This window comes from Miscanthus floridulus, chromosome 14 (assembly GCF_019320115.1).
Source record: "Miscanthus floridulus cultivar M001 chromosome 14, ASM1932011v1, whole genome shotgun sequence".
Lineage (NCBI taxonomy): Eukaryota > Viridiplantae > Streptophyta > Magnoliopsida > Poales > Poaceae > Miscanthus > Miscanthus floridulus.
The window spans coordinates 78,641,171-78,652,237 of record NC_089593.1 but is presented as its reverse complement, the minus strand read 5'-3'; the positions used below and the strand labels follow the sequence as shown (position 1 = coordinate 78,652,237).

The following is an 11,067-nucleotide window of genomic DNA, read 5'->3' as shown; positions in this document are numbered from 1 at the left end:
TTATATTTTTCTTTGGGCAAAACGGGACAAAAGAGGACCAATTACATGTTGGGCACACTAGAATTTTGCATCCACCTCGACCAAAAATTGGTCCCTAGGCCACATAAGACTCTGTGGAAAAGTTTGGCACCATTCCAGATCATTTTGGGGTAGGCTTAGTTCAACCTCTAATTAATCGGTGACATCATGCAGAAAATTCAATTAAATAGCCTGAAGTACCAAACCATCTCAGAAAAATCCCAAACTTGGTGGTTCCTTCACCAGTGGCACGTGCAAGCCAGAGAAAAAGTTTGAGACCAATACAACACCGAAATACATATGAACCATAAAAATCTTGGGAACCTAGGTGTTTAGTCATTGTAACATGAGACGCTTCTACAGGTTTGTGAAGCAGCTATGTACTGCCTATGTCCAAATGGCATCAAAATTTTTTTGCAAGCATCTACACCCAAATTATGGCCCCACACAAGATCTTAGGTTTTCTAATCATTTTATTTATTATTATGTTTTTCCTTGTGCTAAACAGGACAAAAGAGGACCAATTACATATTGGGCACACTAGAATTTTGCATCCACCTCGACCAAAAATTGGTCCCTAGGGCACATAAGACCCTGTGGAAAAGTTTGGCACCATTCTGGATCGTTTTGGGGGTAAGCCCAGTCGTAGTCATACAAGACCCCGAGGCACTCGCTGGCGGCCCTGGTCTGTGTGATGCTGATGTTATTCTCACCGTCCTACAGCAGGTACCCCTGATTGAGAACTTGAAGCTCCACTACACGCCATGGATCTCATGCCGCGCGATGACGTTCCCGCCATCAAACTCCAACGTCATCAACTCCGCCACCCTACCTCCCCTCCCGTTCACACACACCTACAGCCTCACCATCTGTGCAGCCATGAGCGCGACACGCAACGTGTACGTGTCGTTGGCCACGACGTGGTCCAATGTGAACCAGATCTACCGTGTTGTCATCGCATATCGCCCGTCATCTACCTTCCTAGTGACATGCATGAAGAATCAGTCCTTGGAAGCGTCGCTCTGGCCGACGGTGAAGATGGGGTCGGCATCAGGGTAGAGGTCAACATACCTCACCCATAGCCCATACTGTCTATACATGTCCTTGCTCAGGATGAGCCTGTTGGCGTATCTAGAATCCACGTCAGGGACGAAGAACTATGTGGCTGTTCGATCAGGGATGCCGATCTCCCACACCATCAGGCCCGACCTAGGTGGCCAGAACATGAGCTAGCCGAGGTCTATGATGGACCACCCGACGAGGGTCCTTACCGCCACCAACCACAATAGGTCTAAGGGTACACACCCAAGGTCAAAGTTTGAATATGGGAAGCAGAGCAAGCTCATCTTGACGTGACCCATGGCCACGATAGGCCGTGCCTAAGAACTCACATCGCCAACAGTACCGGGCATAGCGGCGCTATGCTACCTAATCCCCATATGACTTCTTACCGGTTTGTTTGCTAACCATGTTGCCTGCCAAGATAGAATGGAGCACCATAACCGGCTGACGCCGCCCAGGTATAGCACCAGTGGTGAATAGGGCCACAACATGGAGCTGTCCCCATTATCATCGACAGGACTGATAGGACCCGCAGAAAGGAGATGAAGGGTGTCGTGACCCTAGAGGCCTTCTTCCTCCTCGCTTTTCTCTCTCTCTCTATCTTTCTTTCATGTAACCTATGTCTTCCCCTTCAACTATAAAAGGGGAAGTAGGATGCCCCGTGAAAGGGGATGGCTCAATGCTGAAAGGAACTAATTTCAACTAGACTCAACTCCATTCGTTCCTCCCATCAGAGACTTGGGACCTTCTCCCTCTCTCACCCATTTGTAACCCCTACTACAAACAAGAGCTGATAACATGAGCAGCCTCAAACTGGACGTAGGGACATTCCACCCGAACTAGTGTAAACCCTTGTATCCTCTAAGCACACAATCTAGGCCAGATGCGCAAACATAAATTTACTAGTCGATGGTTCGAAACACTGACAGTTGGCACACTAGGTAGGGGCCTTTTGCATGTCTCGTCATCCACAACAGGCTATGCATGGCTACCACGGCGTGAGTTGGGTCCTAGGCGTGCACATGCACTTCGGGAGCCTAGATTTCTTCATCACCATGGAGGGAGAGCTAGCACGGGCTCCCACCTCTATCTAACTTCTTCACTCCACCGGCTTTGATGCAACCATTGAGGCCCTCAAGGAGCTGCAGCTGCACGCCCCGCAGACCCTTACCCCCCGGAGTGACCATCTTCTTGGCTTCGATTATGAGAGGCTGGAGTGCTAGCTCAATGCCTTCCTAGGACCCCGACCATCCTAGGAGGACCTATGCTACCTTACCTTCTTGTTCACCAATGTCATGACGTAGCTCGCTAGAGGGGAACCGTTCTTCCTAGAATTCCTCACCTGGAACACCCTGATAGCATTCCCATTTGGTCTATGCAACGCCGCAAGGACCATTGGTCACCTCGTGGCGCAACGCATGCATTCGTCCCCCACAGATAACGAATTCATGGGTTTGATAGACTATGTCGTAGAATCTTTCAACAACTTTCTCGTAGGAGATTTAGGGATGATCTCTTACTCTGACTCTAGTGGGGGAAGCCATCACCCCTTGCGAGAGTGCTTCATGATAGGCACCTTTGAGGGGCGTGTCAAAAGTGTCCACAAGGGGGGCTACTCCTACGAATGACCCCAACAACGATGTCGAGGGAGATGTAGGGGCCCCGCCTCACCTATGGGTAGAGCAGCTAAGGGCATGGCACAAGGAAATCGAGGATGCGTGACTCCAGCTGGAGCAGGAGCGTGTGGAGCTTGAGCGGGAGATGTAACGCTACGGAGATGGAGGACGTGCATGCACCCTCGCTTGCGACGTAAACCATAGGATCATTGAGGATGATGGGGGCCTCCTACACTTGGCCCGGGCAAGCCAGAACATAGCTGCATGGCATCTTTGCTCTGAGGGATTTCAGAGGCTTCGACACCCAAAGACCATCGAGCCCATCGTGAGATCCGCACGTTGCTTGAGCACGCAGTGGTGCGGCAAGTGGAAAGCTCGCTGTCTCGGCCACGTGAGCTTGATGCTAGTCAACACACATCTTTAGGATGACATGGCTGGGACATATCAGTCCACCAGGCACCGCACAACGGCGGGGAGCTTGCCATGGTCTTGGTGCATGAGTGTCTCAACCCCAACCGTGACGCACTAAATATCCAAGACGCCTGTTGGCACGGACAGGGGGACAAGAGAGAGGAGGTTGTGACAAAACCATCCAATTTATAAGAGCACAAGTACAATGGATGCCCGCAAGCGGTCGCACTATCATACTTGAGCCCATATAAACCCGATAGTCCATCGAGTACCACAAAGGTTCTCAATACATCGTCAACATACAACCAAGATCGTACACGATTCAACATGCATGCCACATGTTACATAGAGTTCACAAATACATTGCGATACATTAGAGTATGATTAAAGTTATTACAAACCAAGTTCAAATAAAGTAGTAGCGAAAGCAAAGTAGTTTTTAAACCAACACCTCACACCGTTGTTCAAATACTTGTCAGTCCGTGATCACAACCCACAAAAGCATCATAGATTAGGTATATAAATAGAAGTGCCTTGCCTGAGGCCTACTCCTCGTCCACAGTAGGATAGAAGCAATTCTTACAATAGCCGTGAAAGACTATGTTATCTGCAACAAGTGGGAAATAAACCCTAACTATAAGAAGGTAGTCGGCTAGACTTACCCATCATAAACCAAAAATAAAGTGACTCCAAGGATCATGCAAGGCTTTATAAGTGGAGCTAGCTTGACAACATTTTGCATAAAAAGCCACTAATTCAGCTAAACATTTTATAATTTGGTCATCAAGTTAATTATAGCTATTCATCTCTAGATTAGCAACTAGTCTATGCCAAACATGTGGTATATCAGTATTGATAGAACTATAGTAACTATAGCAATTTATTATATTATTCTCAGAACCATTCCACTTGCCATTATCACTACGATAGAAGAAAGCTCAGTCAAGTTTCCCATTATCCGGGAGAGACGGCGATTCGAATAGATTGCAACCAGCTATGCAGTATTCCTAACACAAACTAGGTAGACTAGATCAACAGTCACCTTAGGTCACCTTTGGTACAACTCGGGTCCCATTCGTGGGTTCGATCAGTGCCGCACAATCAAGGACACTACCGGATGCCAGATCGATCACGACTCTAACCTGTCGTTGGCCTCACACTAGCTCCCCGTACATCCTTAGTACCTCCATTGTGCGCACTATAACAGAATGAGGCCCGACCTGAGTTGAGCTACTCGTCTTCACGGTCGGAATGAGTTATTCGGCTAGCTAAGTGAGAGGCATGCGTTCAAAATAACCGAGGACCAATAACGATGCGGTCCTTAATCGGCGCAGATGAAATCACATGAGTCAACCTACAACATAGACTCTGTCTAACCTCAATTTACAACATCCCATGGTTCTTTTACATGATAGCAAATATAGCCAACCATAGTTCAGTGTCCACCTATATCTCGCAGGTGACAGAAAATCACCTGACTTCTACCGAGCTAAGCATTGCTAAGCAGTTATTCGATCCTGGACCTATATAGGATTCAAGGTATATTTCTGGACAAGGTAGTTCTATGCATCAAGTGTTTCTAATCAACTCTTATAATCTAATGCATCAAACATAAAGGACTCAAATGATATTTTATAAAACATAGGAGGCTTATAATGCTTCGGGGCTTGCCTTTCAGGAAAGAAGTGGGTCGGTGGTTAGGGCACTCCAGAAGTTCCTATTCCTCAGTAGCTGGCTCCTCTCCTTCGAGAGCTATGGGTTGGGGTGCCTCTTGATTCTCCTTCTCCTCTTCTTCGAATTCCAGAAGGGTTACTCCTTCGGGCGATCCTATATGTATGAGCACAAAATAAGATATCATGGATGCATAGAAAATGACATGGATGATATGATATAATAAAATGCATACTCATAAGTGTCCTTAATAGTAATGTATTAAAGTGATAACAAGATAAATTTTCTTTTACTGAGTAGGTGCATATCTCTTCTTTAGTAATTAAACAAACACCTATTTAAAATATTTTTTGGACTACAAGACAGCAGCCACTTGTTTTGACCCTAACTAGAGTTATACACATCCAAACAATATGGTTGTGGACTTTCTGGAAAGCTTATGAAATTGCCTAAAACTGTATTTTGTTCATCTTAAGGTGATTTAGTAGCTATCTAGGTCAAACAATTCAATCTTTCAGATCTATCCAGAGACTAAGCAAATCTGAAAGCAAATTTCTAGAAGTTATAAATCTTAAACCATTTAGCCTATAATTATGAAATTTTAGTACAAGACAGATGGGTAAGTTATCTAAAACTTTGTTATTAACAAGTTTCCCAAAAAACATCATTATCATCACGAAATTGTCACCACAATAGAAACTACATATGCAGCCATCTAGTTGAATTATAGAGCAATAATTAACTAGCTACCTATAACCAATACCAATAGACCATGTCCATCACAAGCACCCTAGAAAACATCATGGTAAAACCCAAATAAATAACTTACATGCATTTATTAATTTCCTTATATAATAAGGTGATTTAGAGGACAATTATTTCCAATGGTCAATAAATTCAGAGAACATTACAGTAGGTTACATATAACTCCAACAGTCTAATGTACAAATTTCATGCCATTTGGATAAGTATAGCAACCTCTACAAAAATGACAAGTTGCATAGGCTTATTTTAGCAAAAAATATTTAGCCTAGTGAAAAGTGTCCAACAATAGATTTAATATTTTTCTTACTTTCATCCTAGCATAAGACACTGTGTAAAAATTTGCATGATCATATGTTATATATTTTTACCCCATTTATTTTCACTAGAAACTAGCAAATAATCAAGGTTAAATAGAAAGACCCTACTTCAACTCTGTCCTCTATAGGTTTAGTATTTTTTCTAGCTAGAGCAAGCCAACACAAGACCCACAAAATTAGAATCACAATTTTGGCACTTCCCTAGCCCAAGTTATACATTTTACAAGATAGAAACAAATTTAAAAGCACTTATGTAGCTCAATTTAATTCGCATAGAAAATACCCAAAACAGTAGGTTTCATATTTTTTATCAAATAGTACACTTCATGATAAATCCAAAAAATTTTGTATCACCTCATTTGGACACTCCTAACTCCAGATATGATTTTTGCAAGTTTCCTACAAAATCTGAAAAAACAATTAATGAAAAATCAAATTTCAAATCGAGCCCAACGGCTAGGTGCACCCGGAGGCACTGACAGCGGGGGCCCACAGTCAAGGCGACCCCACGTGATAGACACATAGAGCAGGGGTGCGGCTTGACCGGCGACAAACTCATCGATGGCGTGGTCACTAGCGGCGTGGTCACCGGCATTGTGTTCCCCACACTCTTGCGCATCGACTGATACCCTTGGTTAGCTCGATGGATCACCAGAGCTACTTTGCCGGTGATAATGGCAGCATGGTGGAGGTGCTCTGCGGTGGGCTCATTGTGATAGAACCGCCCAATTTATACAAGATCAAGTACGATTGTCCCCGCTAATACGTTGACACGGTATACTTTCACTTATATAAACCCGGTAGTCCGCCGAGTGTCACGAAGGACCTTAGTAAATCAATATCACAACTAAGATCGCATGATTAAGTAAATACACATCACATACATAGAGTTGCAATGGAAATAATATTACAAGTGGGTTCACAAATAATAGTACAAGTTTGGGTTTCAAAACCAGTTAAGCGGAACAACATAGCTTTTAAATGATTACATTAATATAATTTTACATGATAGCAAATATAGCCAACCATGGTTCAGTGTCCACCTATATCTCGTAGGTGATAGGAAATCACCCGACTTCTACTGGTCTAAGCATGACTAAGCATACAATCGATCCTGAACCTACATAGGGTTAAAGGTATATATATTTGGACAAGGTAGTACTATGCATCAAGAGGTTTCCAACCAACTCTTATAACCTAATGCATCAAACATAAAAGGACTCAAGTGATATTTTGTATATATAAATTATTTATAAACCATATAAAACCATTTATCAAGCATTAATCAAGTTAAATTCATAACTCATCCATAATGCACCAAAAATTAGGGAATTTTAACCAGAGCTCACACAATCCATAAGTATATTAGCATAAAATTTTTAGGTCATTTGGAGCAGTACAACAGTAGATATGACGATAGCAAGCAAAGCAACCTAGAATTAACCATTAATCATGATTAAATCAAAACATCATAAAAACAGTGATCAAACAACATGTTTAATATTTTTCTTAGCCAGCACATGCCAAAACAAGACTCCCAAAACTAGAATCTTATTTTGAGGACATTCTGACCTCGAGATATGCATCTGACAAGCTTAAAAGGATTTCTAAAAGCACTTTATAAGAATAAATAAAAACAATATAAACTTTCTGCGAACACATATCATATTATGACTCTACTACATAGATATACTCACAAGGATTCCAAAAAGTCTTCATTTTCTATTTTTATGATTTATTATGATTTTCCAAAGTTCTAGCCATAAAAGAAAAACAAATTGCACCGAGGCCCCTGAACATCCATGAAAATAAATTCCAGTGAAACAATCCTTCTAGCCACTATTCACATGAGTCACGACTCTGCAGAAAACCCCTTCCCTTTCTTCGAATTTGAGCGCGATGACCTTCACGCGAATGGAACAGAGGAGGCACGGTTTCTCGCCGGTTAAGGCCGAAGGAGGCCATGCCAGTGGCCAGGGAGTGGTGGTGGAGCATCAGGGGACCAGTGCGCACCCATGGGCGGCCTCGGCTTGGTCGGAGATGGACTAAGGCGACCCGGCCACCCACGTACGTGGGCCACCCGTAGCGGCATAGCCCGTGGCGGCGCTATGGCGGTGGAGAGAATTGGGGAAGGGGCGCTGCGAGCTCAGCATGGCATGGCGAAGGTGGTGACGACAATTGTAGGGATGTGAGGTGCTTGAGGGTGGAGGAACGATGGTGGCAATGGAGCTCGTCTCGGCGACCATGGCTGGCGCTACCACGCTCGTGAGCAGGACGGGAGCGAGATAGCATGGAGAGGGAGAGGGCGAGCACAAAGGCATTATGGAGCTTGGCATCCGCTCTAGAGGAGCAGGGGCGCTCAGCTCAGGCATGACCACCATGCACAGGGCACGCATCGACCATTGGGGCATTTACCCGAGTAGGTGGTGGGCAACGGTGTGGCCGGAGTGGGAAGCATTTTTGGGCTAGTTACGGGCCGAATTGGACCTTGGGACTAATAGCAAAGTTGAAGACCATGAACTGCTCTACATCTTTCATTAAGGGCGCCAAGTCATTATAGAAACAGATTAATGGCTAATTAAGCCTGGAGTTGACATTGTCAGCGACTAATCAAGGATCAAGCCTTGCTCTGCTTGAGCTCGAATTACTTGGTCAAAATATGGTCCAATTGATTCCAACTTTTTGTATGTCCTTCTCCAAGATGTAAACTCCAACTTTTATATTTGGCTCTACTTGAGTTGCTTAACAAAAATCTGAGAACTCGAGATGCCAATCATCATTGCCACTGAAATTCCAGACAACCAAATTTTTGAGATCCAAAATAGCACTAGATTCAGTTTTGAGTCCTTAGTTTGACTGAGTTAGGGACCAAACTAGCTCATGACCCTTGAACAAAGTTTGTTATGCACCTGTTGGTATGCAACTTTGCTTAAAGGATTATGGACTAGTTTAGCTTGGTTAGGGAGATACAATTCTCCAAAGTGGGGTACACAAAACTGAAACCGGGATTCAGTTAACTCCTGGAAACAGTTAGTCTTTGCTAATTTTGAAACAAACTTTGAAGATCCAAATGAACTCCAAACTTGATGAGACTTGCTTCCTTGTTTCCAGCACAAAGTGTACTTCAACTCATATTAAGGAATCCAGTTGAGTTACCATATGAATTTGGAAGATAAAAATGTTACAACATGTCAACTCGCTGTAGCCAATCAGGGACATTTCAGAGGGGCCAAAACAGCACTGCATTCAAACTTGAGACCACTATATGAGACACTTAGAAGTTGATTCAGGTCTTAGTCTAAAAATAAAGTTTATTGTACTCCACTCAAACTTCAGTTTTTATTTAAAGTCCAACTCCATGCAAGTAATCCAAACAGTTCATCAACACAGGTCAAAACCATATCATGAAAATGATAATTTTAGCTATTCCCGCACTTAGAAGCATTTTCTTGACATTTGCTCAACACGAACCCTTCATAATTTTTGTTCATGAATTTAAGTAGAGTTGTTTGAGAAAGGTTGCAAGGTTTGGTCGACATCCCATGTTCCCATTCACCTGATGAAGCAATTCAAGAAAGTTATAACTTATCATTTCATGTGACTTCTTTATTCCAAACTTCATGAAACTTTTCCACCGGTCAAGATGGATGCATGTTGATGTAATGTACATGAACAAGCATGTTTCACATTATTCATTCCTAACCTTAACCAGGGTCCACATGTAAGCAAAGGTGTGTTGTCCAAGTTAGGTTGGGACTCAATTTCATAGATTGGACCTCAACACCTTCATCATCACTTCAAAATTATGAACTAGAGATCATAATCATTGCTTGACATATCCTACTTAAGTCCAATTTCACTTAACTCATGACTAACACTCAGGGTGTTATAGCCCTCCCCCTTACGAGAATCTCGCCCCGAGATTCGGTGCAAAAGACTTTTAAGGAAAGAGAAGCATATCATTCATTTTCCAACATCTATGATAGCATTAGGCTACTTAGCTTCAGAGAATCAGAGAGGCTCATTTGGTCAAGACAACTTCCTGATATTTGCTCTTCATAGTAAATTTTGTCTGAAGAATTTCTTTCATTGACTTCCACGAAGCATTGTTACTTTGGGAGGAATCCAAGATAGCACAACACTTCGTTCTCGGGATATGGATAGTACTACAGAGCATAAACTAACTACCCATAATATCTATTTCCCTAGTGAATATAGCATGGACCATGTGAACTTTGCACTAGACTACAAGCTTCTAAAAGCTACTCATTACAATGGTTCCATGTTCATTCACAAAGTTAAAAAACAGTCCTCTACCAAAGTAGCTTGAGTACAACTTTTCATAAGGGATGAGATCACAGACGGGGTAAACATCCTCCGAGGCTATAAGAAACTGACTAACCAACAGACAATGTCTATGCCGGTCGTAACTGTTCAACCACTCAGATACCAACCGATGGAAAACTACATAATGTTCCATGTGTGCAATTCTCTTTCTCTAATGATAACACTGTATTCTATGAGTCCGTTGAGCGAGCGGTGAATGTGATAGCTGACTCTGTTGACTTAGGATTTTTGACGATCATTATTTGAGGGAATCCTCGTATCCAAGCAACAACAGTTATCTGGGTTGAATCTGATGCAACCCCCTTAGGTAAAAACACATGGAAGGTACCAAAGGACAAGTTCACCTTGGAAATCCTTGCTGAAGAAGGATGATAGCGAGGCCTGGAGGACAACGAAAGTTGCAAGTATACACCAATTGGAAAATCAATACACTACCAAGCAGGTTGAGCACAATTTGCCTTCATGGTGTAGTGGCACGGTAAGTTGGGTTGACTTGCACTGTAGCAAAATTAGCCTTGTTGGACTAGTTTTGACATTGAGGCTTCTTTCTAATGTCAATCAACAACACAAAATCATATTCTGAAATATGTTGTTTGACACTTTTCAAATTGTTTTCAATTCGTAATGGCACAAATTGACTTGTAGAACACCTTGATTGCTCAACATTGTTGATATGAGAGGGCCAAAGCAAGGCACAAAGGGGTGCAAACAGTCTTCTCTAGGGCATCTAAAGGATTATCTAATGGCAAAACATTGACCATGTTGCAAACCTTGGCATCAATTACAAACACAACCTTCTAATACGTGGGATAATAGGAGTAAATAGAGAAATCACAGATTCTGTGCACCTTGGTTTTCAG

At 42.9% G+C, this 11,067-nt stretch overlaps 1 pseudogene; it reads left to right on the top strand.

The window, feature by feature from the left end:
* Window positions 1–712: 712 nt before the first annotated feature.
* Window positions 713–1,251, top strand: LOC136503834 (uncharacterized; annotated as a pseudogene).
* The last annotated feature ends 9,816 nt before the right edge of the window (window positions 1,252–11,067 follow it).